At 38.4% G+C, this 24448-nt stretch overlaps 1 protein-coding gene across 6 annotated transcripts in view; it reads left to right on the top strand.

The window, feature by feature from the left end:
- ARB2A (ARB2 cotranscriptional regulator A) overlaps positions 1-24448 on the top strand; it is a 408135-nt gene that overhangs the window by 132886 nt on the left and 250801 nt on the right. The gene's annotated exons all lie outside the window — the stretch shown is intronic.

Here is a 24448-nt window from a genome sequence, read left to right as displayed (position 1 = left end):
AACTTCTTAGAGTCAACAATGTAAATTGTTCATCTTCTTGATTTTTTGCCCTTAAGTTACACAAATCTGATGTGAGGAAGATAGGATTCAGAACTCCTACAGTGTCTCAGAGTGAAAGTTAAAAAATATTGGCATAAACATTTATGCAAAAATAAAAGTTATTTCTGCTGATTTTTAGAGGTTTAAAATATATTTGTTCTATTTTCTTTCTTTCCTCCTGAATCTTGTACAGTAGGGTTTATGGTAATTAGCACTTCTGGCTTTACAGATGGAGAAGAAGGTACCCCTGAGGTTTGATAGTATTAATGGAAAAAGGCAAGGTTAAAAAGGAACCTTTGTTCTATTGTATGCTGTTTGTGCAGGTGATGGTATATTGCTGCTCCTTAACAGATAGTTCTATGTGATGATATTACATGATTTTGTTACTTCATATATAAAAAGAAAACAAGCTAAATTTATTCCAAAAAGTCAGAAGTACCGTAGGGCCATGAAAAAAAATATGCTCAAAAGTAAGGAAAATCCAGAGTTAAGTTTACTTACCACGTATCTCTTAGAATACCTTATATTAGGGTTGTTATCTTAGGGTTATATACAAATACCTTAAATATGTTTTTATTTACTTAATCACTTTTTTTCTTTATGCCCCTATTTCATTTCATGTAGTGAGTGATGCCTCTGTTCTTCAGGTTTGTGACCTATTTGATCTTGGAACAGGGACTTGTTGTTGTACAGTTTGTAGTATAATTGAACTTTGGTTCATGGGTGGAGCTCACAGGTGCTACAGCAATGCAATAGTAGCCCTAATGTGGATCAAATTCTATATGCATCTGCTGCGTTGTAAATTTGAAGGAGCATGTTTAATGAATTAGGCCTGAATTCACCTGAACAGTGGGGCTAGGGACAGAAATTAAACAGTTTAAATGATCAAAAACTGGTTTAAACCTGTAACAGAACAGAAGTTCAGCGCACATAAGCCACTTTCAAAATGGCCAAAACTGGTTTAAGATAAACCAGGTTGAGTGTAGTGGCAGACTTAAATTATTTAGGTCAAACTGGTTTATGGAACCTTTGTTTGGAAGGGAAGAGAAATGAGGGATACAGGGAAGGAAAGAAGAGGTTATGTGGGCCAGGCACGGACTAATAGGTGAACAGCCTGTGGACAACTGTAGAAAATTCTTGGAAAATCCCTGCTTGACTAATTCCTCAGTTGCTGAGTCTCTGGTTGCCTCTTGTCTGCAGTTTTTCCTAAGACCATATGGGGAGAGAAAGCATGAGGAAGTCGGTGGCACTACCCAGGTCTTAATTTCCCCAGAGTGCTTGCCTGGGATTCCCATGTACAATTCTAGGTGTAGCTAATAAACAATCTCTGGATTAAAAGTCAAACAAATCCACTCATTTTGATTTCTCAATATGAGACGCTCATGGCTGATTTTTCTCAGTATTTAGCAGTGTATAGCACTTTCTAGGTTCAGAGCACTGCTCTGATGGACTTCATTTGCATCTCTGAGTGCTCAGCACTTCTAAAAAGCATACCAAGGTCTCCACTCTAGAATCAGAAAATGAGAACATACAATTTTGGATCTTCAAAGAATACAATGAATGCACCTGTCTAGTATTATGTAGGGACTGTCCCAGAGACTGATATTCACTGTCTTAACTCTGAGACCACTTGCTCATTTCTGCCTTATTCACTGCACACGTTTTTAATTTCTGCAGTAAATGAAGCACAAGTGCTACAAGTGACAGTTTACTTTGCTAGGGAAACCTCAATACTGAAAGAGGTAGGGGCCTTGTGGAAATAGTAGTATGTTATCATCTAAGTAAAGACTGTATCATAATGTATACTCACAAAGTAGTCAAATTTGATTCATCCACATCCTATCTTTCTACTGTTTGGCATTGCAGCCTTAATAACATTTTAACATAGCTATTGGGTATGTGTGATTTTTTTTTTGAGGTTTTCCAAAAAAGAAATTGGAAACTAGAAGCTATGAAAACAGAGTAATAGAAAGTTTCCATACCAAAGAGTTTACAGTCTAAATAGACAAGTCAGACAGAGGATGGAGTAAGGTACATAACACAAATAGAATGAACAAGGTGATGATAGCACATGTTTCTGAAAAATACAGAAGTTACATCATGCAGCATATTAGCACTTAGGTGGCTCATCAGTAGGGTTGGAACCTTTAGGGCCATTGCACAGACCTCTGCAATTGAGCTAACAGAGTTGCTAATAGTATAAGCTGGTTATCAGCATCCATGTGGATCAGCACCATCAGGGGCTCAGATCTTGCTAGTGGGTTGCACAGAAATTTGTTGACAGAAGAGGAAGAGAGAGAGCTAGGAACCTTTGTTTCCATTCTATGCTGGGGAAGAGTATGCTGTAATAGGAGTGGGATCTTTTTTGTATTCAGTCAAATATGCCCCTTCTTTCCTCTCGTCTCCTACAGCCAGTCTGTTCTGTCCTTTTTTCTCCCCACCCCAGCTCCTTGTCTCAGTTCCAATCTTCCAGTGTAGCCAATTCAAATCTCCTTGTTCACCAAGCCCCAGTCTCACTGTTCTCCCTCCGTTTCTAGTGTGCCTCCTAGTTCCTTCCTTCCTTTTTCATTTAATCTGTCTCTATGGTTGCATCTACATGAGACACGCTAATTTGCATTAGCCTAGTTTACTGTGCAACATGGGTGTGCGACTATACATGCGCACCCTTACTGCACAGTAAAAATAGCTAATTGTGACTAAATTTGATGCCTGCATTTGCAAATGCAGGCATCAAATTTAGTCATGATTACTTAATGTGCAGTAACGCATGTGTAGATGTGACCTGGCACTAACTTTAGTGCCAGGTCTGCCCAGCCACTAGGGCTGGCCCAGTCCAAGGGGTTCTGGCTGGCTGCCTCTTCTGCTCCAGGGCTGGGCTGCTCTCTGGCAGCCCCTAGCTTCAGGGTATAAAAGCCTACAGTCATTTTGTGCCTTGGGGCACACTGTACAGAAGCCTGCCAGAGTGTGTGTTCCTAGTCTCTGCCATGTGGCTCCCTGTCCCCTGGCCATGCCCCTGTACTGGGTGCTGCTACTGGCTATCCAGGGCTGGCATCACAGAGACAGCCATGTAGGGGCCCAGGGAGCTGGCATGGGACATCATGTCACCAACTTCTTCTCCATTGAGCCCCATCCCCACCCGCATGTGCATGCCCATACCGACTGCCCAGGCCCTGAAGCAGACCTGGGAGGAAGTTGGTGACCTTGTGGCACTCTGGGGCGCTGCTGATGTGCAGAGGCAGTTTGTGCAGGGTGGGTGCTTAAAAGCCCACATTTATGAGGTCCTGTCAGGTGGGATGGGGGACTGAGGACACTCCCAGTTGGTACATCAGTACTGCATGAAGGTCAATGCCTTGTGGGCACAGTGGATGGCCTTGACCGACTGCAATCATCAGCAGTGCCACCCCCTCCACAGGGGACCTACAGCTGGGTGCCAGCCCACCACAAACTGTGGGTTGTGCATGCTGGGCACCTGTGGTCTCCCATGCCAACAGGGAGGCCCATGCTGAGCTGCCAGCCTTGCCAGCCCCAGACATGCAAGTCCTGGACTGGGGGGAGAGTTCTCCCAGTTCCTGCCCTTGTCCCCAGTCCTGGCCCTGGCCCTTGCCCCCACTCCCTGCCTGGACTGCCTCAGGTTTCCCCCCCACACCCTCCATAGCATACAGCAAGTGGGACACAGTTCAGAACTTTATTGAGCAGCCTGTGTCCCCGTAATTGAGCAGGCACAGGCCTCTCACATCCTGAGGACGGCGTTAATCCTGGTGGCCATGTCCTCCTCAGCAGTTGGCCTGTGGGGGGCAGGAAGCCAGCCGAGTGTGGAGCTGCAGCATCAGGTGCTGCCAGCAGTATGGCTTGGCCTACCCTAGGAAGGGGGCAGAGGAGGCAGGCTGCCTGCAGCCAGCACCCCGGTGCTTGCCCCAGGGATGTAAGTGGGGATGGAGGGCTTCGGTGGCAGCCATCTGGGCCTGGGCCTGCCCAGCTGGCTTACCGTAGTCTCTGGATACCCATGCATGGCCGATCCCCAAACTGTGGCCAGGCAGTATATGGCCTCTGGTGTGGAGTATCTTATCTCTGAAATTTTGCAAACTCTCAGAAAAGGCTTTTGTGTCTTGCCTCTGCAGGCCAACATTTGGACACAGGGGAAAGCCCACCAGTCCCAGTGGAGCTGTGGGCTCCAGGTTGCTGCCACCCACCACTGGAGCTGTCCAGATGCACCAGCTGTGTTAGTGGCACACCAGGGACTGGACCTTTGTGCTCCAGAGGCTGGTAGCAGTGGCGAAGGAGTGGGAGGCACGGGAGAAGGCCTGGTGGGTGGAGGATGTCTCCTAGATGGAGGTGTGGGCCTAGGTGCAGCAGAACCAGTGGGTCTGAATGGAGATCCTGGAGTAGAAGCACCTAGAGTTGCTCTAGCAGCAGGGGGACGCCAACCGCCAGGTCCTGGACACCCTCCGGGGCCTGGTGGTGGCATCCATGCCCTCCACTGCCCGACCTCTGCCCATAGCCACACAGGGCCCCCGCCCCAGACCTGCCATCCCCATCCTGGGCCCAGCTCCACCACTCTCCCCCATACCATGAAACCGAAGACCCAGCTGTACATGAGGCTACCACCCGCTGGGGTTGCTGCAGCTCTTGGACACATGGGGGAAAATCCCAAGGCTGCGGTGTTGGGCACCTGCCCCCAGGCTTTGCCTCCTAGGCCCCTCTCCCCCAATCTCCCACTCTGGGCTCAACAACTAAAGATACTGTAAATAGTTTTCCGATTGTAAATAGTTTTCCAATCATAAATTGTTTTCCAATCGTAAGCAGCTTTTTATTGTTGGTGGGTGGAAGGGTGGTGGAGGGGCTCTGTTGGTTGAAGGGGGAGGAGAGAGGGGTTCTATTTGTTGAGGGAGGATGGGAGTGGATGTTGTTAGGGAAATATTTTTATTTTTTTTGTTTCAACCGTTTGTGTCCTGAGGGTGGTGCCTGGTATGGGCAAAGGGTAGAGTGTGTGTGGATGGCAGGGCAGGCAGGCTGGAGTGGTGAGTGGTGGAGGAGGGTGTCAGGCAGGGCCTCGTGCAGCTGGTACCCTGGCTCCCACTGGTGGGTGCCCGGCTGTCCTGGGGCCTGGGTGGGGGGGCCTGCTGAGAGCATGGCCAGCAGGAGCACTGGGTGCTGGTCATCACTGGCAGCGGCAAGGGCAGGGGCTGGAGCAGCCATGACATAAGAGGGCAAGGAGGGAGTGCCACGTGCTGCCCCTACACTGGGCACATGGCTCTGAGGCAGGGAAGGGGCTGGCAAAGGATTAGAGGGTGAGGCTGTGTTTCCAAGATGGCTGCCAAGTGCTGGCAACTGTCTCTGGTTTCAGCATGGTTTCCAAGTGCTGGCAGCCATGTGGCCAGAGGCTGGAGCTCCCCCTGGTAGCCACAGGGCTGAAGGGACTTGGCGCTAGATTTAGTGCCAAGTCTTTGCATGTATAGACACCTGCCAGAAATCACTTAATGCACACTAAATTTAGTCACACTTAAATGCATGTGTAGACACACTCTCCCTCAGCCAAATTCCTTTTTCCCACTGACTCTAATTCCCACTCTTTCCCTTGACTAATCTCAATGTTTTTCCACTCCTTAATCCTAGCCCTTTTCCCTTATCCCTAGCTCCTACACCTAGTCATCTTGTCCAGCCAGTCCCAGTCTCTCCCCAAAGTCCAATTTCCAGTCTTACCAAGCCAGTCCCCATTTTATTTTGCTCCTCTGCCAGCTTTTAGGTCCATATTCACTTCTTCCCCGTGGCTTCTAGTCCTAAAGTCCTTTTCCTGACCATGGGCGGAAGATCTAAGATTTTGAAAAGGAGGGTGCAGATGGTGTGTCACATCATCTCATAAAGCACAGAACGTTTTTCTCCATTTAAGATCAAAGTAAAAACAAATATCACTTGATTGGAATGTGTACTAGATTATATATTAGTTAAACACAAATGAGGCAAAAATAGTCAAAGTATATCGTGTCATTTGTTCTGTAGTCATCATAGTTAAACGTAAATCTCTTATTCAGATTCAAAAAAGAAAATCTTCTTAACTGTCTTGACAGTGCCTCCAGTATCTTAGTGTTCACTGTCAGTCATTTCTACATGTGAGTTAATCCTGAGTTAAGGTTTTTAGCGAGGGCTAAAAACAGTCTGCAGGGCTGTGAAATAGAACAGAGACATTACCGGGCAGGTTTAACAGAGAGCAAAATGTCATAAGAAAGGAAAGTTTGAATAGTAGAACATTCAAGCCATTAAAAAGATAGCAGCTCATTAACACCTGGGAAATGAAGACTATTTAGCAGGAATCAAGTAGATCATAAAGATCCATGAAGTCAGTTGACTTAACCATTACTGCCTGACTAGAAATGCTGCTGTCCCACTCAAGGAGTTGGTTTTAAATTTTGAGTAGAGCAGGAATCAAAGTGGGGTGAAACGGCATCATTATAGTCCTCTTGGATCTGCCCTTGCTTGTAACACAGACCCAGACCCCAGCACCCCCACACATCCCATCCTGGTTAGTTACTTTATCGTCTGCATTCAAGTCAAAAAGCATCTTCTTCCATATACCCTTGCCCAGCAGGGGACATACTTTGAGATCACAGGAGAAGCAGTCACTTGCTTTCAATTCAAGGGTCTGGATCTGAACTCCATACAGCTCAGAACTGCAATTACAGGGAAAATCCTGCTTAGTCTGAGCCAGAAGCATGCTCAATCCAGATGGATATTTTCTGTCATTTAGGTGCTGAAACTTAAAAAGATATTAGTAAGGGTATCTGAAATGTATTGCTTGCCCAGATTTGAGGGCATTGCATGGACAAGCAAGGGTGATCTCTGAGCAAATTTCATGTGCCTGCCCCAAAGCTTGAGTAGATAAAAGCTATCATAGTTAAGCCAAAATTCTTAACATGGGCAAACTCAACACATTTCCCCCCATTTTTCTACTGGAAACAGCTGGACTTTTTGGGCTAAATTCTTTTTTTTTAAAGAACTCAGATAAAACAGACTCTGCTACCTAAAGTAGTAAAAGTTTGCTAGAGTTATAAAGAAGTGATAAAAAAAAGTCATAAAATGGTAAGTATTAGACATTTCTAATGACAGGCAGTATTATTAGCTCCTGCCAGTAATAAGTTTTATCCATCCCTCCATTACTATACTTCCAAAGTCCCTTGAAAATGAATTGAGCTAGTAATAGCAAAGTTCCTCGTGGAATTCACAAAGTTTCTATTTGTAAGTATAAAAGTTTCCCCTTGCCACAGGGTTAGTTTTTTATTTGTCTGTGATTAACACAGAGTCCCTCTTTGGGTTTTTTGGGTTTAATTAATGAATTAATTATTCAATCAATCAATTAATTACTTGCTTATCTTGCTTTTGTAGAAGAGGAGTGAGCATTGTTTGTTTTGATTGAAGTGGTTTGTAAAAAGGTTTGAAAAATATCTCCTAAAGATAGTCTGATTCTGGATTCAGCTTTTCTCTGGAAGCTTTGTATTCAGTTAAGCGTAACTATCTCAGTTGATGAAAAGTGATGACTGGTGTATGCTACACTTATTACTTTGAGGATTAATTTTTAAAAAGTTTAAAATGACATGGAAAGCATATTAGTGGCTATTTACACTGTCTGGACTGGAGCACTGTTTTGGTGTGATCAGGCCATGAAGAAGTGGACAGCTGCAGTTTGTTCCACTGGAGCTTACACATTTTTCTCATATTCATTTTCAAATATAGTGAATTCATTTTATAATCCAGTGTGGAAATAACAAATGCATACATTACCAAGACCAGGTTGCCAAGCCTTTGAGAAAGGAAGTTAGCTAATAAGCTAGAAGTGAAAACATTGAATTTTTAGATACTGATGATTGTGATCATCCACATTTACTAATTTGGCTGAATAGACAGAGACCTGAATTTTAGGACCACTAAAGGTGTGGTCTGCATTCAGTAGAAAATTGAGGGGGGACAGTGTCATTGCTAGTTCTTAGTTTTTCCCCATTCTAGTCAGCACAGTTTAGTCTTTTTGGGGGGTTGAGTTTAAGCCCACTGCTCCTCGTGCAAGGGCTGTTTTTTAAAATGCATTCTGATGCCTTACTACTGACAGTGCTCACATCAGTGAAGCATCAGATGTTGTTGTTTGTTGAGTGTTATCTTCATATAATTGACAGTTGAGCCTGTGGCACCTCCATATGTGTCTTCAAATGAGTGCCACTGAAGAAGTGCTGGTAGTCCTCACTCTGAGTTCTGCAGGAGTGGGAGAAGTGGAGTAATTGTACTGCTGTGCAGTTTACTCCTGCTATATCACATAGGTGGAGTAGCAATACCTTGTAGCCTACTATGTCAAAAGCATCCTGGAAGTGCACTAGTAGTATAAGATTGGAGATATAAGTGAAAGTAATGAGAAATTAATCTTCTAGTGTTATTTGGGGTGTGAATCAGAAACAATATTACTTTATTACCTTTGGTTTTTTTCCTGTGGTCTGAAAAGTTAAAGGTCTCAGTTGATAGCTATTGTCTTAACTTACAAAATGTGCTGCGCTGCATTGTTTTCATGTCAACATGTCTGGCTTAGTGGTGGGGAAGAGTGGTGGCTTGGCATAATACGATGAACTGAGGCTACAGACAGACACTGCATTTGTGGTGGGATATATCCTAAAAAGGTTTATAGGATAAAAAGTACTACCAGTTTATCCCAGGACATTGTGAAGTGCATCTGAGCTGTTAATTTGGGATTGCATAATTGAATCAATAGCAGAAAAGCAGCAGTGCATTTAGGTGCTCACTAAACCCTGCTTAGAAGTTGAATGTGTGTACATACCAGTCTAAGGATATTTCTGTTCTAGAACAAACTGTCTGACTGCTTTTCAAGATGGAAAGTGTGGTGGATATTATGGATGTGTTCAGACCAAGCAGCGTGGTCTAGAGAAGAGAAAATGAGAACTTGCCACAGCCAAACTTTATCTCCCATGAGATAGTGGAGCCCTATTTTCAAATCATAATATTTTGGATTTTGGCTAAAATGTTTTGGTATTGAGGTTTGGCCAGAAAAACAAGAAACATTTAGATAAATGAAAAAATGTTTCCATGTTGAAAAATTCCCATTTTTTTTCAACAGCTCTGTAAAATCTTAATATAGACTGTTAATTTCTGAACATTGGGAGTCAGAATTTGGCAGTGCATTCTGCAGCAGATTACTTTTGCTCTTCTAAACCACTCTTTCAAATTCGCATTATAGTAGAGGCCTCATTGAAGATGACAAAGCTTGTTGTCTGAGATGCTAGACATAAACATATTAAGAAATGATCATAGACAAGATATCCAAAGAGTAGGTAAAAGGAACTGTTATTAAGTCCACTTTATATTTGTGGTTTTTTGAGGTTGAAAGAAGTTAAGAAATTTGTTCAGGACTAAGAAACTAAGTCCTGTGCCTTAACCTCAATGCTGTCTGCAGCCTATGTACATGCTTAATACATCATGCTATGTTTGAGATGCAAGTCCACATTAAAACATGGGCATAGAGTGTTCTTTTTTTATGTAGAAAAAAAAAGGACAATAAGTATTCTGGAATTTCTTAAAGACACCCTTAAAGAACTGTAAAGCATTTTTTAATAATTAAATTTGAATTTAAATATAATTGCTTAGGATAGGACTAGGAAGCCGCTTTCCATTCTCAAAGAATGATTTTCCTTTTAGTTTAGCTTATCCTTGTTAGTTAAGGGCCAGTGAAATAGACCAGAACTGAACCTGAAACAATTTGTTGGCAGATGATTATCTCTAATTTCACTGGGTAGCTCTGGAATGGTGGGAAGATTTGTAATGGCCAACTTTATACAATAATATATTGTGAGTGAATAATAGTAAATTTTTAAAAGGGGGTTACATGTGTAAATAAATGCATAATATATGTTTATGTGTGTGCATATTATGTAATATTAAATTAGATTATATTTCTATATGTATATGCACAGTAGGGGTTATGGTATATCTGTTTGCTTTTAGTTCTGTTGCTCTTGTTTCCATATTTTTACTTCATTCTCCTTTAAATATTATACTTAAGTATTATACTTCTCAAGGCTGCTCTTACAGAAAAATATTTGAACTTTGGTAATGTTTATATATTTAAGGGAAGTGCAATTCAGTTGTAAAGCATTGTTTTAATAGCGAACCCTGCTTGTGCAAAAGGATCGTAAATAAGCCAGTTCCTTCGCTGATCTTTACTTGAGTGTCATATGGATTACATAAGGAAAATTATCCTAATTTTATTTTTTTTTCTTCTGTGTTGTTTACAGCCAAAAAGTTCTAGGTCTTGTTGTGTAATATCTTTGTGCTTTTTGGGGGATGCTTCCACTCTCCATTTTATCCAGCCTACAATGTATAAACAGCATTGGGGTTTGGTACCAGATCTCAAAGCAATGCTTCACTCAACTGCAGTGACACATTCATTTTTGCCTCTTCTGGTTCCATGAACCTTTAATTATTTTACCTCAGACCTTTCAAACTCATCTCATGGTGATTAGAAAGATATGGCTAGAAGGGAAGTGGGAGATACAGGTTCAGACCCTCTCTGGTTGAGTAAGACCTAGAACCATGGTCTCCCACTTACTTCCTGGGCATCTGCTCTGAATACTAAACTGTTGGGAAAACAGGGAGTTAGTTTTCTTCTTCCTTTTTTCTTGCTGTGTTTTGCTTTGCATTGAAGTCAGTGCTGCTGTTATTTAGACAGCCATACTGATTCAGGTAGATATATCCCCCCCCCCCGAAAGAGCTGGATGCCAAAATGACAGAGGCACATACATCTGCCCACTGAGAGAATGGGAGAGTAGAACTCTTCTACAGGCTGGAATAGGATTGCTCCCTTCAGTGGTGACACGTGGACTTTTGGGATAAGTGAGCTATTCCAGGTGCTTGCCAGTCTAAAAATGAAATAAGACTGTGGAGAATTGGGTTCCCTTGATATCTGGTATACAGAATAGGAAATGAACTGTATAGTTGTACAAAACAATATGCCATGAGGCCAAGTTTGTCATTGCACATATAAGAAGGTACTTATGAAGGGAGAATGTACCAACACAGCTTGTCCAATCTCTTTATATTTGTTTTTCTCTAATCTAGTAAAAATTTCATCTTTTTATGTGATTACATCAACTTATTACTTACAGGAAAAAAAGATTTTTCAATTTTTTTTTTTATCTCTTCTAAATTTTAGGCTGAAGGTTTGAGAATATGGCAGATGGGGAAGCTGAAGAAGTCCAGCTTCAAGCTCTGCAGGAAATGTTCTCACAAAATGTTCACTCTTCCTAGCATGTGTGCAGTGCCTTGTGTGTTTGCAACGTAAACGCTCATGTAGTTCATCGTTCTTAGCTCAGCCTTTGATCCACATTGAAGAGGGTCTTTAAATGGGCTTTGGTGCTGTGACTTCCTAAATCAGTTTCAGTGCCTTCCTTTTTATCCAGACAGATTACTGATCATTTTCAAAGCAAACTGAAGAGAGAGACTGAAGAATATATTGAAACATTTTTTCTAAAATTACAAGACATTATTCACAAATATACTCTGTATTCTTTCTCCGTGACTCAGAGTTTGGATCCCAACTCAACTCCTTTAGGAACCAAAACAAGTATTTCTTTTCAATTTTATCCATATTGATAGACGGGGACATACTAATATCTTAGTTCCTCCTTTTCTTAATGGGCATGATTTCTGTGGCTTGCTATTTTACCAGATGAAAGTATTATGGTTTATTATGCGCTAAATCTATAACCCACTCCTGAATGCCCCAATCTATTACAACCTAATCCTGAAGCTGCTTGTAAACAAGGTCCCCAAGTACTCTTCAACTTCTCCTTCAGATTCACAGATGTTTCAAGAATTCTTTTTTAATCCAAACTTAAAATTCAAAGCTTCCATCTCTGTAGATGTTCAAACTATTTTACTTGGTTATTTTGTTGCATATGATGCAAATGTATTTCTTAATTTCCTGTAAAAATTGGCATTGAAAACTACATCATTCTTTGTAGGTTTACTGATTTCTTCTGTAAGACTTCCTGCCCTGATCATTTTCTTGAGAAGGATAAGTTGAGTTGTTCTACTCTTGAGCATTCTCTGCTTGGAGGCCTTTCCCATTACCCTGGATTTTGTTTTGATACTGAATGGGGCTATGCTAATTCTTAGGCTTTGTCACCCTTTTCATTGTCTTCCTGACTAACCAATAGAAATGTCAGCCATAGAGAGCCAGCTCCAAACTGTGACCTCTGTAACATTCTCCCTTAGTTGATTGACATTCAGGCAGCTGATGAGAGAAGCCTTCAGCATTCAGAGATTGGTATACTTGCTGAGCAAGTCCCCTAATGTCAATCCTGTTAGCCCAATTGCCATATATTAGAAATGGTGGCCATTCAATGCTAGATTAAACATTCTGCAGCTGCTGCCAGAGTGGAATTTCCAACTGCCCTCCTCAGCTATGTCACCTTGAAGACCTGAAGAGCTGCTGCGGCTCTGGTACAGAGGCAGCTTTTGTCTATGCAGGGTACCATAAGTTATTTATGTTACTAATCAAATATTTTTTATTGGTCAGTGTCATTACATCTGAAAGCAGGGGTTGGTAATTATCTTTTTCCTGCAAGTTTTGGTTTTCAAAGCAATATGTAGAAAATTTAATCAGAAACAATAAAATAGTATAAAATATTTACATAATGGCTAACTTGTGTTACTGCAAATATACTTGCTAGCAGAATTAAGAAAGTGACATTTACAGCTAATATATAAAGATGGAATAGAAGTTCTACTTCGCTCAGATTCTTACGAAGTGATGGTTTTTTATTGCAGTTGAGAGGCATTATATAAATCATTTTAAAGGGATTTAAAAACATTCATTTTACGTACTGTTATGCTTCTCAGGTTTTCAGTTTTAGAAACTTTCTTCTGAAATTTTTATGTTTTTTCAAGTCTTTGGTTCCCATTATTCTAGTGGTAATATCTTACAGCTCTTGTCCTAATCCCTCTCCGCTTATCACCAAAAGGGTGTTTCATGCCCTAGTGCAACATTTAACACTATTGGAGAAGAGTAAGAGTTGGAACTTTGTAAACTCTTCTCAAATGCTAGTGCTCAGAAGAAATAATACCCTTACTGTTCTCTTACCATTGAGCTCTCAGTATAGCTGATTCTAACTGTGGGGATGACAGTGATATTTCATCAGAAATGTAGGTAATTACATATCTGGCCTGACAATGTTCTGTAGTTACATACGGATGATAATTACATTCAGTTATCATAATTTATACTATATATCTGCAGTTCATCCCTACAAGATTAATCATAGTGTACTTTTCCATTTTCATTGTGAATGAAAGGCTGTAAAACTGTTAACTGTTCTTGCTTTTAAAATGTCATGCTTGTTGGGCAGGTGTAAGCTTCCATATAAAAAGAATTATTTTTAGAAGAGTACCTCTCCTTAGCAATGTAAACTATGTAATGGTCTCTAATATTTAAAAAAAATGCTAAAGTATAGCAAATTCAGTGTATTGGTTGAAAAGACAAATATGCATTTCAGCAGTGGTGCAAGAGGAAGAGAATATTTGGTAAGAACAATTAAGTAGACTAGCTGTATAGTATAAAATTATTTTTTTACCACAAACAATAAATGTCTAAAGCATATTGTGTAACACTTCATTATGTTTTTTTCAAAAACTGAATAGACTACTTTTATTTTTCACTTGGGACTTTAATTTCTTTATTACAGACAACAAATGCAAGCCAAGTTTTATTTTAGTATAGTACCTCTGCTTTTCTTCGTAAATACCTGGCAAATTGGCCTTAGTGGGTTTTGTGTTAATCCATTTGAAATCTTCATGAAAGCCATGTAATGATTTTTTTTTTAAAAAGGAGGGGGTGGGGATATGTCCCCATTCTTTCATGATTTTTGTGTGTGTGCATTTGGCTTGTCTCTACACTGGTCATCTAAATATCAGTTAATTTTCTTTGGAAATCAGATCTCAGATAAATAATATAAAATGCAGTGCTTCTTTTATGAACTCAAGCCACATTTTGATGAATAAAATTAGTTTTATTAAGAGATTATTTTACATGCTTTAAAAGTAAAATATCCAATCTAAATATAATTTTAAACTTATAAATATATTATGAGTATATATTCATATGTAGTATTTTATAAACATAACTGGTATTAAAATGCTGTCTAAGGAATTTTTTTAAAGGAAATAAGTTCTTAAGAACTAAGTGATACTATTTGTATGTGTTTGTTTTGATAACACAATTAATCCTGAACCTAAAATGGTTTAAAAGATAGATTTATGAAAAATGGTAGGTTTTAAAGTGCTATTTTAAAAGAATACCATGTGAAAATGGTGTTAGGAGGAAGCCAGAGACAAGAATTCTTGTGGGTGGCATCTTTTATTGGACCAACTGCATGGTTGGGCTAGACATGGACAAGCTTTCAGAACCCTTCCTCAGGCCTCTACCTAAGGCCTCACACTTCTGAATCGAAAGAGGAAGGTTTGATTTTTTTTTTTTTTTTATAATTCTATTTATTGTCAATGATGTCTGGACTAGATATGCCCTATTCACAATTTTGTTGTTGTTGTTTTTATTCACTATTTTGTTGTTGTTGTTATTTTAATTGCTAGCTATGCAAAATGATCCAAGAGTGAAATAGGGTTCTCATGGTCTTCTGCAGTGTTTTTTTCTGTAACCTAAGACCTTCATTTATACCTATGGAACCCTACTGTTTCCAGATTAGGTGCTTGGTTATCCAGTTAACTTTGTTGTGCTACACTGGTGTAAGGGACTGAGTTTTGTGAACATATTTGTGAATGATATATTAAATAGAACGGAATACAGCTCATTTAATATTAGCTGAATTGGCTTTAAACTTTGTAAATCTAATTTTCTGTAGTTTTAAACCCAGTGCTTCATGGGCCACAGACTCTGGCAAAATAATATAATAGCATTTTCTCTTTATTGCAGCCTTTGAAATTATTTGAAAATTGCTATCGTATCCCACTTTAATTCCATTTTTCTCTTCGTTCAAACTTTTCTTGTAAGGCTTGCATTTGAACCCCTTTGTCGTGTTTATTGCCTCTGTATCATGTTCAGTTTCTCTAAGTCCTCCTTAAAATGTGGAGCTTGGAACTATACATGATATTTCAATGAGTTTTAACCAATACTGGGTAGAGTGAGTCTCTTCACGTGCCTTGTCTTGAATACTCCTGTTAATGCTTTTTTGTAACATCTAACTCATGTTGAGTCTGTGATGCACCACAACTCCCAGATCCTTCTGGGTAGTAGTGCGACTTAGCCAGTTCTCTCTTATTCTGTATTTCTGCCCTTGAGTCCCCACACATGCATACACAGTCCCTGCCCTTGTTGTGTGAAACACCTTATAGTTCTCTTTGTTGAATTTCCCTTTTTTGTTTATAGTAGTTCTGCAATTTATCCAGACACTTATGAATTTTGCCCCTATCCTCCAAAGTGTTTTCAGCCCCTCCCAGTTTTTTTGTTATCTGCAGACTTTATCTGGAAGCTCTTTCTCCCTGTATCTGGGTTATTAATAAAAGTGTTAAAAAAACCCAGAATAGACTCCTATGGAACCCCACTTGAAACCTCCTACTCTGAAACATAGTAGAACAAGAATAGTTGACTTAGTCAATAAAATTAGATATACTCTGTGAACTTGGTTACTGTGTGTGACTGGACAGAAAATAGTAGTTGATATATCTACATTTATTTATTTTGAATACTATATTACCATTGTACTTTGTGCTGTGTGAACTAAAGGGGACTTTTGGAGTTTACATTCTAAAATATTTATAAATACATTGTACGTAATTAGGAGAGACTTACCCATCAATAAGCAAGACATCTGATTCAGATTACTAGGAAATAATTTTTGTCTGTGTGATGTTACAGTAAAGCATGGTAGTATATAGTACATAGTTCATTTTCAAGAATGAGAATGACCCTCCCCCATGCAAGTTGCGACTAAGGGTGAATAGAATTAGATTGAATACCCATTATTTGTGATCAAGGATAAGGCTAGGTAAATATTTATTTCAAAGAAATGTGAATTGGTAACCTGTAGATTTTCCTAAAAGAATATTAACTGCTTTAATCTATATAGTATTGTTGAGTCTCTCAGGTTAGATGCATATGTCACTGATTATTATACATCTTTTCACTTTAATTGATAGTAAGTTACCTATGAATTTACCCGGTTAGATTTTATAATATACTTTAATTACGCTCTTACCTTCTGTCTGTTTTACCAGCATTTGATTTATTTTTAAAAGGCAATTTAATTCTATAAAGACACCTTCCCTAAGATTATTAGGACCAGGGAGTATTTAAGTTTAAACTCAATGCAAATAGCATGGTGAAATTTTTCAACCAGAATTGAATTAGATTAGTTCTGTTTTATCAGAAGAAGTATAATTTAAAATAATATTTATAATGCTTTTAGGTACTTTTCTCCTTTCCTTGCAATGAAAAATATCTCTAATTTTCACACAGATAATTTGTGGGTCTGGAGTAAGGCTATTTTTCAAATGTTTGAAAGAGTTATTTATGCTTCGGAAATGGCTTTTAGGCATGTTTTGTAACTACTTTTCTTAACTGTCTAGTCATCTTTGCTTTTTCTTCTGGAATTCCTAACATTGTCAATGCCAACATGTCTAATAATATTTACTACAGAAGGATTACATGATCACTCCACAGGTGACACTAGTTGGCACTCATTTTTTATAGTCTTATTGAGGAAGCTAAAGACTGAACATGAATTGTCCTCTACCTTTACTTGGTAGTTGTTCCAAGTTAGAGTAGAAATAAAGGGAAAACTTGCACAATTTTTGTCCAGGTTTTAGGTGTTGAGAGGAAGACTTCAGTCTCCATACTGCTCAAGTTTGTCACTCTACACGAACACTGAAATTTCTCTGAAAAGTTTTATGTACTTTTATGTACATTTGAAGTCCCATACTGTATTGTACTACAGTAGGACTGTACCAATATAGTACTACTTATAAGTAAATCTACATGTGTATTTTCCCTTTTTGCATATGCATAACTAAACATAGTTGTTAATTATTTTACGTTATTTTTAACACTATAGATGTGTAGTACGTTACACTCCAAAAAGTGTAAGCCCAGTCCACAGGAGTTTACAATTTAGGACCCCAGTACTGCAAAAATGCATGCTTTTGTGCATATCTGTAGTTGCATTGGTAAATCTGTAGTACTCTGTGAGACAGGGTAGGGTGACAGAGCCATAGGTCCAGAACGCATGAGTTTGAACCACTAAAACCTTATGCTAAAGGTTGCTTTCAGTTGACCTGGCTGTAAATAGCAACTTAGTCCTTCAGGGTAGAAAGTCAAAGGTAGCCAAATGAGATGTTAGCCATACCATTACCTTGTGTGCCATTGTCTAGTGTTCCTTAAGCATAATAGCCTGATTGACCAGTAGCCTTGGGCAGTGCTTGTCAACCTTTCGCCATAGTGGGCCAAATGACGTGGCTTCTATACTAGGTAGGCTGACACTAGAGTCTGGCCACTACTGCTGTGTCTGCTCCCTGCAGACTGGCTATGACACAGGAAAAGAACCCCACCACCAAACACCACCAAAACTCCTGCCACCCAGCGGCAGCATGGCGCGGGCAAAGCCCCTACTGCAGAGGTGGGCAAAATGCGGCCTGGGGACTAGATGCGGCCTGCCAGGCCATTCTATCCAGCCCGCGGGGCTTCTAAAAAATTTAGAAAGTTAATATTAATCTACCCTGGGCTGCAGCCCTTGATGGCTTGCTGAAACTCAGTAAGCAGCCCTCTGCCCAAAATAATTGCCCACCCCTGCCCTTCTGCTAAATACCATCAGAACGCTCTGGTTCTGTGGGCCAGGAATAGTGGCTCTACAGGCTACATCTGGCTCACAAGCCAAATGTTGCTGTCACCTGGCTTTGGGTGAACCTTGACTTTTGGCTTCCTCTTCTGTGTATTATGATATACATTTTCAAGAAAAAGATTGCAGATGAGAACAATGCATTGCAAAATATGAAGCTAGAGAAAATGATTTCCAGGTGGGAGGCTTCCTGGAGGCATGGGATGAGGGGGAAGAATGGTGTGAGCACTGGAACAGTTTGGGACATTCAGGTATTAAGCTTGCAGTCTCATGGGACCCAAGTTGTAACATCTGAAAAAGTATTTCAAAACACTTTCAAATATTTTAAGCCTGCAATAATATTTTTGAGATCCAAGAGTTTTATCCTTATTGAAGCCCCAGGCATGGACCAGGATGTTATTTTGCTTGGCCCCTTTCCAAGACAGATTAAAAAGATGCCCCAAAGAGCTTACAACCAAAATAAATACGTACTCCAGCCATTTAGGATATTTCCCCTGATGGAGAACACTGTTAAAAACGCTGATGTATGGTGTTTGGAGGCAGATTTGAAATTGATGGAACACTTTTATAATATACAAATGCATATTCCTTTCTTTATTGTTAAAGAGAATCTATTTTGAATTGTTAGAACTGCTTTCTAACAATTGTCCATGAACTTACCCAATGGTAAAAAATAGTTTAGATGCTAATTAATATCACCAATTAATTCATTATTAATATTTAATGTTTTGTAACTAAATAGTGCCTTCTCTCAAAGGATCTTAAAGTACAAATTAATGTAGAGAAAAAGACTTCTTTTGTATTTCTACAGCACCAAATACGCTGGGCACTGATTCTGCTACTGAAATGCAAATATTTAATAATAATAATAATAATACAGGTTTAATTCTCTTTTACTCTCTCCAGTGTATTTCCTGCAGAACTAATAATAGCCAGATTTAAAAAGGAATTGTATTCCCATTATGTTCAATGACTAGTGCATCAAATTGAGTGAGTGAAATTGCAGCAAGTCTGCTTACCTCAGGGCCCTATGCCTGAAGTTCAAGACTGTTGTTTCATCCACAATAATGTAATATCTGGTGTCAGGATATACTTATGTCCTATCCCCCAAAGATTTTGGCCAGATCATGAGCGGTGCTGCACCTGCTTTGAGCTCAACTGCTAAGGGAAACCTACCCAAAAGTCAGCATAGCCAGCCACAAAAAGCTACGTGTAAGTGCTGGGGATCTTTGAGTGGCATAAAGCTGGTGTAGAATCAACTATTGACCCCTTTTCTGGAGACATAAGGATATGTAGATGTGCTGTCTTGTGTTTCCTGTTTGCTGTGTGAGCCCCTTGGGGTTGCTGGCAGCAAAAGCAAGTACAGAAGCCCTCAGCTGCTTCAGCACTAGGACAACAATTCACTATGTAGCTAGTCCAGGATCAGGGAAGTACAAAAGTGCTATGAAGCCACTTTTGCACCAATCTCCAGAATTACACTGCATGTTCCTTAGCTGTAGCCAAGATTCTGGACAATGTGGTTAATAGCTATGATGGTTCTTTCTTGAGCTTGAAGAGCCATTGGTGTAAGGCATTTTGTTTGTTTGTTTAATATCAGGAGACTTTAATATATTATAGACCAAAGGATCAACCTTTTGTAGTCGAGTTTAAAAAAAGTATTTATTTAAAAACTCTTGTATGGTACTAAAAATAATATATCCCCAAAAGCACTTTTGTAGTGGATGCAGTATATTAAACTAAAGGTTGTAATGAGGTGTTTCAGACAACTATGATAGAATTTGATTAATCTAGATGTGTTTCATCCTAGTATCCGGGTTTCAAATATATTTAATGGCAAAACAGGCTGGAAATCTGGAAGGAAGAAATTTTAAAGGAACATGGGGCAGGGGGTGTTGTTCATTTGTTTTTAAATCACTTTAGCATACAAACTGTTTAAGATTAACCAACTTTTAACAGACATATCTATCCATTAATGGAAGTCTGTTTTTGCATGGGAATATTTTCTATTCATTGCTTGGAACAGGTAAATTATGATGAAGTATCACGATTGATGATTTTGCTGCTTAACACCAAGAAGCAGTGTAAATTAGAATTCTTCTCACTCTGTGCCTCGGAGCTCATTCCACCTGACTCATCAAATGAAAAATTCATCAATTAATCCTCTGACAATAACGATATATACACAAAAATCAATCCAGGATTGATTTTTTGAGCCCGAACATGAAAACCGAGCCCTGACTTGCACATAATGTGAAATTTCTCTTCATTTCAACCTTATTATGGAGTATAAAAGCTGAAGTGTTCATATAATTATTTGTTCTGAGTCAACTACAAAAGTGTGATTGTTTGAGAAAGGGTATATATGCTGTGGAGATGTTCTGAAGCACTATCTGAGTGAGCTAATAAAGTTGTCAGATGCATGTAAGAACACAGCTGATAGGAATCCCCCTAGAAGGCAACCAATAGAGAGAGACACTGATCACTGAATCCTGATGGGAGACCACCCGGAATAGTTAAGAGTGAACTGAGTACTGAGGAAGATCAAAGAGAGAAAAGACCAATGTAAAATGAATTAAAGCTCAGACATATAAGTCTGAAAGTGGTCTTCATGAGAAAATTAAATAGTATAGCTAATTCTGTAAAAGGTGATATTAATATATATTGCATTGTAGTGTTCTACCAAATTCTCTAAAGAGTGGAAAACTATACAGTAAGTAGGGGTCTTTCACTTGTAAATTATGTTAATTTTTTATAGCAATGGCAGTTGCAGCAGATTATATATGCAGATAAATAGAAGCTCCCCATCTTCCTCTGTTTCCCTTATTTTTTTTTCACACAGTGCTAAAATAGCAAAAAGTCTTGCTTTGAAACTTTTACTGGATATTGATATTTCTTTCATTCATGTAAGTGTAGAGTTGAAGCTGAGAAGCATTTTTATATCATGCTGTCTTCTGTGAAAATGTCTAAGGCGCACACAATAGAAATTCCAGATAAAATCTCTCAAATCTCCAAGATGAACACAAGTTGTTTTTTTATTTAAATATACAAAGGATGAGGAGTCTGATCCCTGAATTACATATATATATAGATTCATAGCTTTAACTTCTCATCAGATTAATATTTTAAGCAACTTGCCTTAGATGTAGGAAGTATTGATAGCTACTTGCTGAGTAAGTTCTTGACTCTGTATTCATCACAAAATGGGAGGTATAATCTTTTTAGTAAATTTTCTTTTCCTTATTGTCCATTGATCCATTCAAAAATCTATAATAAAAATTAAGGTTCCACATATCAGCAGTTTCAACAAATGTCATCAGTTCATCATTTTAGCCTAGTTTAAAAATAACTTTCTCCAAGAGGAAGCTAAAAAAGAACTGAAAAATTCAGAGGAAAAAAGGATAGATAACATAGTCAGGATTACTTACTACATATGTAGTAAGTAACATATGATGGCTCTGTCATGAATATATGTTCTTGCTACAAATCAACATTAACAAATATTTTCATGTTTTAAGATGTGAAAAAGAATATATACAATGCAGAAACTATTTTATCAGTATTTTCACAATAGCAGCTATATGAAGATTTTCTGCTAAGGTCACAGAATGTGAAATAATGTTTAATTTTAAATGATCAAAAACTGCTGAAAATCATGTTTTAGAGAGTGGATGCTGAGAGTAGAGTATTCTGAAGACTACTTGCATGATTGAGCAAGAGCACATTGTCCTCGTAGTTTGACATCATATTAGAAACTCATAAAGACTTGTACGCTTTTTGCATTTCTGGTAAGCCCAGATAATTTTGGCTATAAAGAGAGTTATCAGAATCTGTGTTCATTAGCGTCTACTGAAATTTAAACCTTTATGAAATAGTATAGTAAAATATAATCCACTGTATACAAACACTTAATTTTTCTCTCTGTATACCTTCTTGATTTACAATTCTATTAAGGGTATTCAGAGGTAATAGTTTTAGAAATTATATTCAGAGATTTTATAAAAACAACTCTAGTTTTATTGGAGTCTTATATTTATGACTCTGGGTTGAAGAAAGCTATGGAGGAAAATGGCTCTCATATATTTACTTTTAGGTATACTGCAGTTCAGTCTTGAGTCTCTCCTTTTGTTTCTACTGTACTTCATCTGCTTTTTTATATGCATATATTTACATAATCCACTCCTTTGGGAAATGTACTTTTACTAGAGAACGAGTAATAAAGAGTAACTTGCAGGTAGTATGTATGTACATATTTCAAAATGTGTTTTTAATAATTTATTTTTATAATTTTTTTTAGGTTTCCTTGGTGATTGATACTATGTTGTTATTTATATTTTAAAATCCTATTTGGAAATCCTACTATGTGCACAATTAAAATATACTGTTACATTATGTGCTTTTGCAATGTAAAAATAGTTCCTTTTTTAAAGCAAGCTAACATTTACTACTTTTTGTGTGCTTTTGGTTGTGGATACAAATTTCCCCAGTAAAACAAGTGTATGTTCAGCTATTCTTAAAAACTGCTTTAACACATTTTAAAGTCATTAATACATCACCATTTAAAACATTAGCTATTTTTTCTTTTTTACTTTTAATATATTGCTAGGCATGAAATATGAGTCTTTAATGGAATAGAATAGAAAACATAAATTAAATAGTAAAATGGTCAGCAGGGGGCAGTCATGATTGGCATAGGTAGTCAGAAAAAGTAAGCAAATCTGTTTTATGAAGCCTGAGAAAAAAGGACACAGATCATTTTAACATTACTTAAGAGTGCTGCTATTGTCAGGAGGTTGTTCAGCATCTTCATTGTTTCCCCAATTTATATTGGAAATAAAATTTCATTTTTATAATGTACCATTATTGGAATATTTAGTTTTGATAATCTGTAAATAAAATCATTTAGTGATTCGCAGTGTTTTTATTTTTTTAGACTATCATAAAAGGCATTTTATCCATTCTGTATATATATGCTTTTTGAGGTCTGGAAAATAAAGACAGGTTTGAATGGTTGATATAACCTACATTAAGACAGTCCTGAACATGCTTATTGGCCTTATATAATTATTTTTTGGTAAGCAAAGATTTATAGCATAAGCAATCCACCCATCATTTTCAACCGTAGATTTCTTAAAGTTAGCTATATAAATAAATGAAAAATGTATTTCTGACCTGGTGAACATTGTTCTCAGCTCCCAGTAACTTCAGTACAGTATGTGTCAGTACCTCTTTTAAAATCATGCTATTTTTACATACTTACCTAAATATGGATTTAAGTATCTGTCTTTGGGCACCTGAGTTAGAAGCTGTTGCCTTGATCTGTGCTTCACTATCTCTGTGGGTAAGATTTAAAATAATAATATTTGCCTCACAAAAGTAATGAGAGAATCTATTTCACGTTTGGTAAAACATTTTAAGATATTTCTGTGCAGGTACTTTAAAAGACATCCTGTGATTATTGAAGTATAGTTTGTTACTTGTCACTACTTTGTTCTTTAGGAGCCCCAAATATGTATCCAAACAGGTGACTATCATACTTTTGATACCATGTTCAGAAAAGTACTACCTCAGGCTGCTGGATAGAGCAGGTGACTGGGACTTTTAAGTCCTGAGTTCTTTTCCTTTCCCCTTCTAGTGAGCTGTTGCATACCTTAGGCAGACACTTCATCTCTTTCAGCTTCATTTTTTCCATCTGTAAAACTAAGATAATGACCGATCTTGTTTGTTTGTTTGTTTGTTTGTTTTAGGAAGTGCTTTAACGTACATAAAAATTGCAAGTCTAAATGTGCCATTCTCTGCTTAATTCTTTTAACCTGAAACATGTTATAGATACTGAATTTTGGTGGGCATTGGGGTAGGAATACAGAGATGGAAACATCTGTTATGGGAACAGTAAAATGAGATACTGTGATCTGTGCTCCCCACTCTCCACTCTGTTATGCTTTGCCTCTGCAGCTGATAATGCCCCTGCACCAGCTTTTCACCTGATAAGAGTCTCTGAACAATGAATTATATTAGTACTGTACTTTGCCATGCGAGCTGCAATACTTAGGCAAAAGGGGGTGGAGGGTTGGAGAGAGAGAGATAAGTCCATATTCTGTAGCTGTTTGGAAATAATTTCCTTACATTTGTGTGTCATAGTCTTGTATCTTTTTGATGTATTTTTGTATTTTTTGTATAATAGTTACTACTGTATTTAAGGTTTATATCATATAATTGATAAGCTTTGCTGACATGAGCTTATTTTTAATAACATCTCAGCATTATTATAGACGTGTGTCTTTTTACTTAAAAATATATCTTTTTTAGGAGATAAAGATGGTAGGATTTCTGGCTAGACAAACAGCAAGTCTAACAGCTTTTATCTCATGTCACTTCTTACCTGCACATTGGAATTTATCTCAGACTACAATAATAATACAGTAAAGGGATTTCCTAAAAGTTTATTAGTAGATTTTGAAATGTCGATTTCTGTGAAGACGTAGGGCGGTATAGCTCAAGGTTGAAAGTAGGGATGTTAA

Source organism: Crocodylus siamensis, chromosome 3 (assembly GCF_052110815.1).
Source record: "Crocodylus siamensis isolate JL-2025a chromosome 3, ASM5211081v1, whole genome shotgun sequence".
Classification (NCBI taxonomy): Eukaryota; Metazoa; Chordata; order Crocodylia; family Crocodylidae; genus Crocodylus; species Crocodylus siamensis.
Note: the sequence above shows the minus strand (reverse complement) of the source record. Positions and strands in the feature narration are given on the sequence as shown.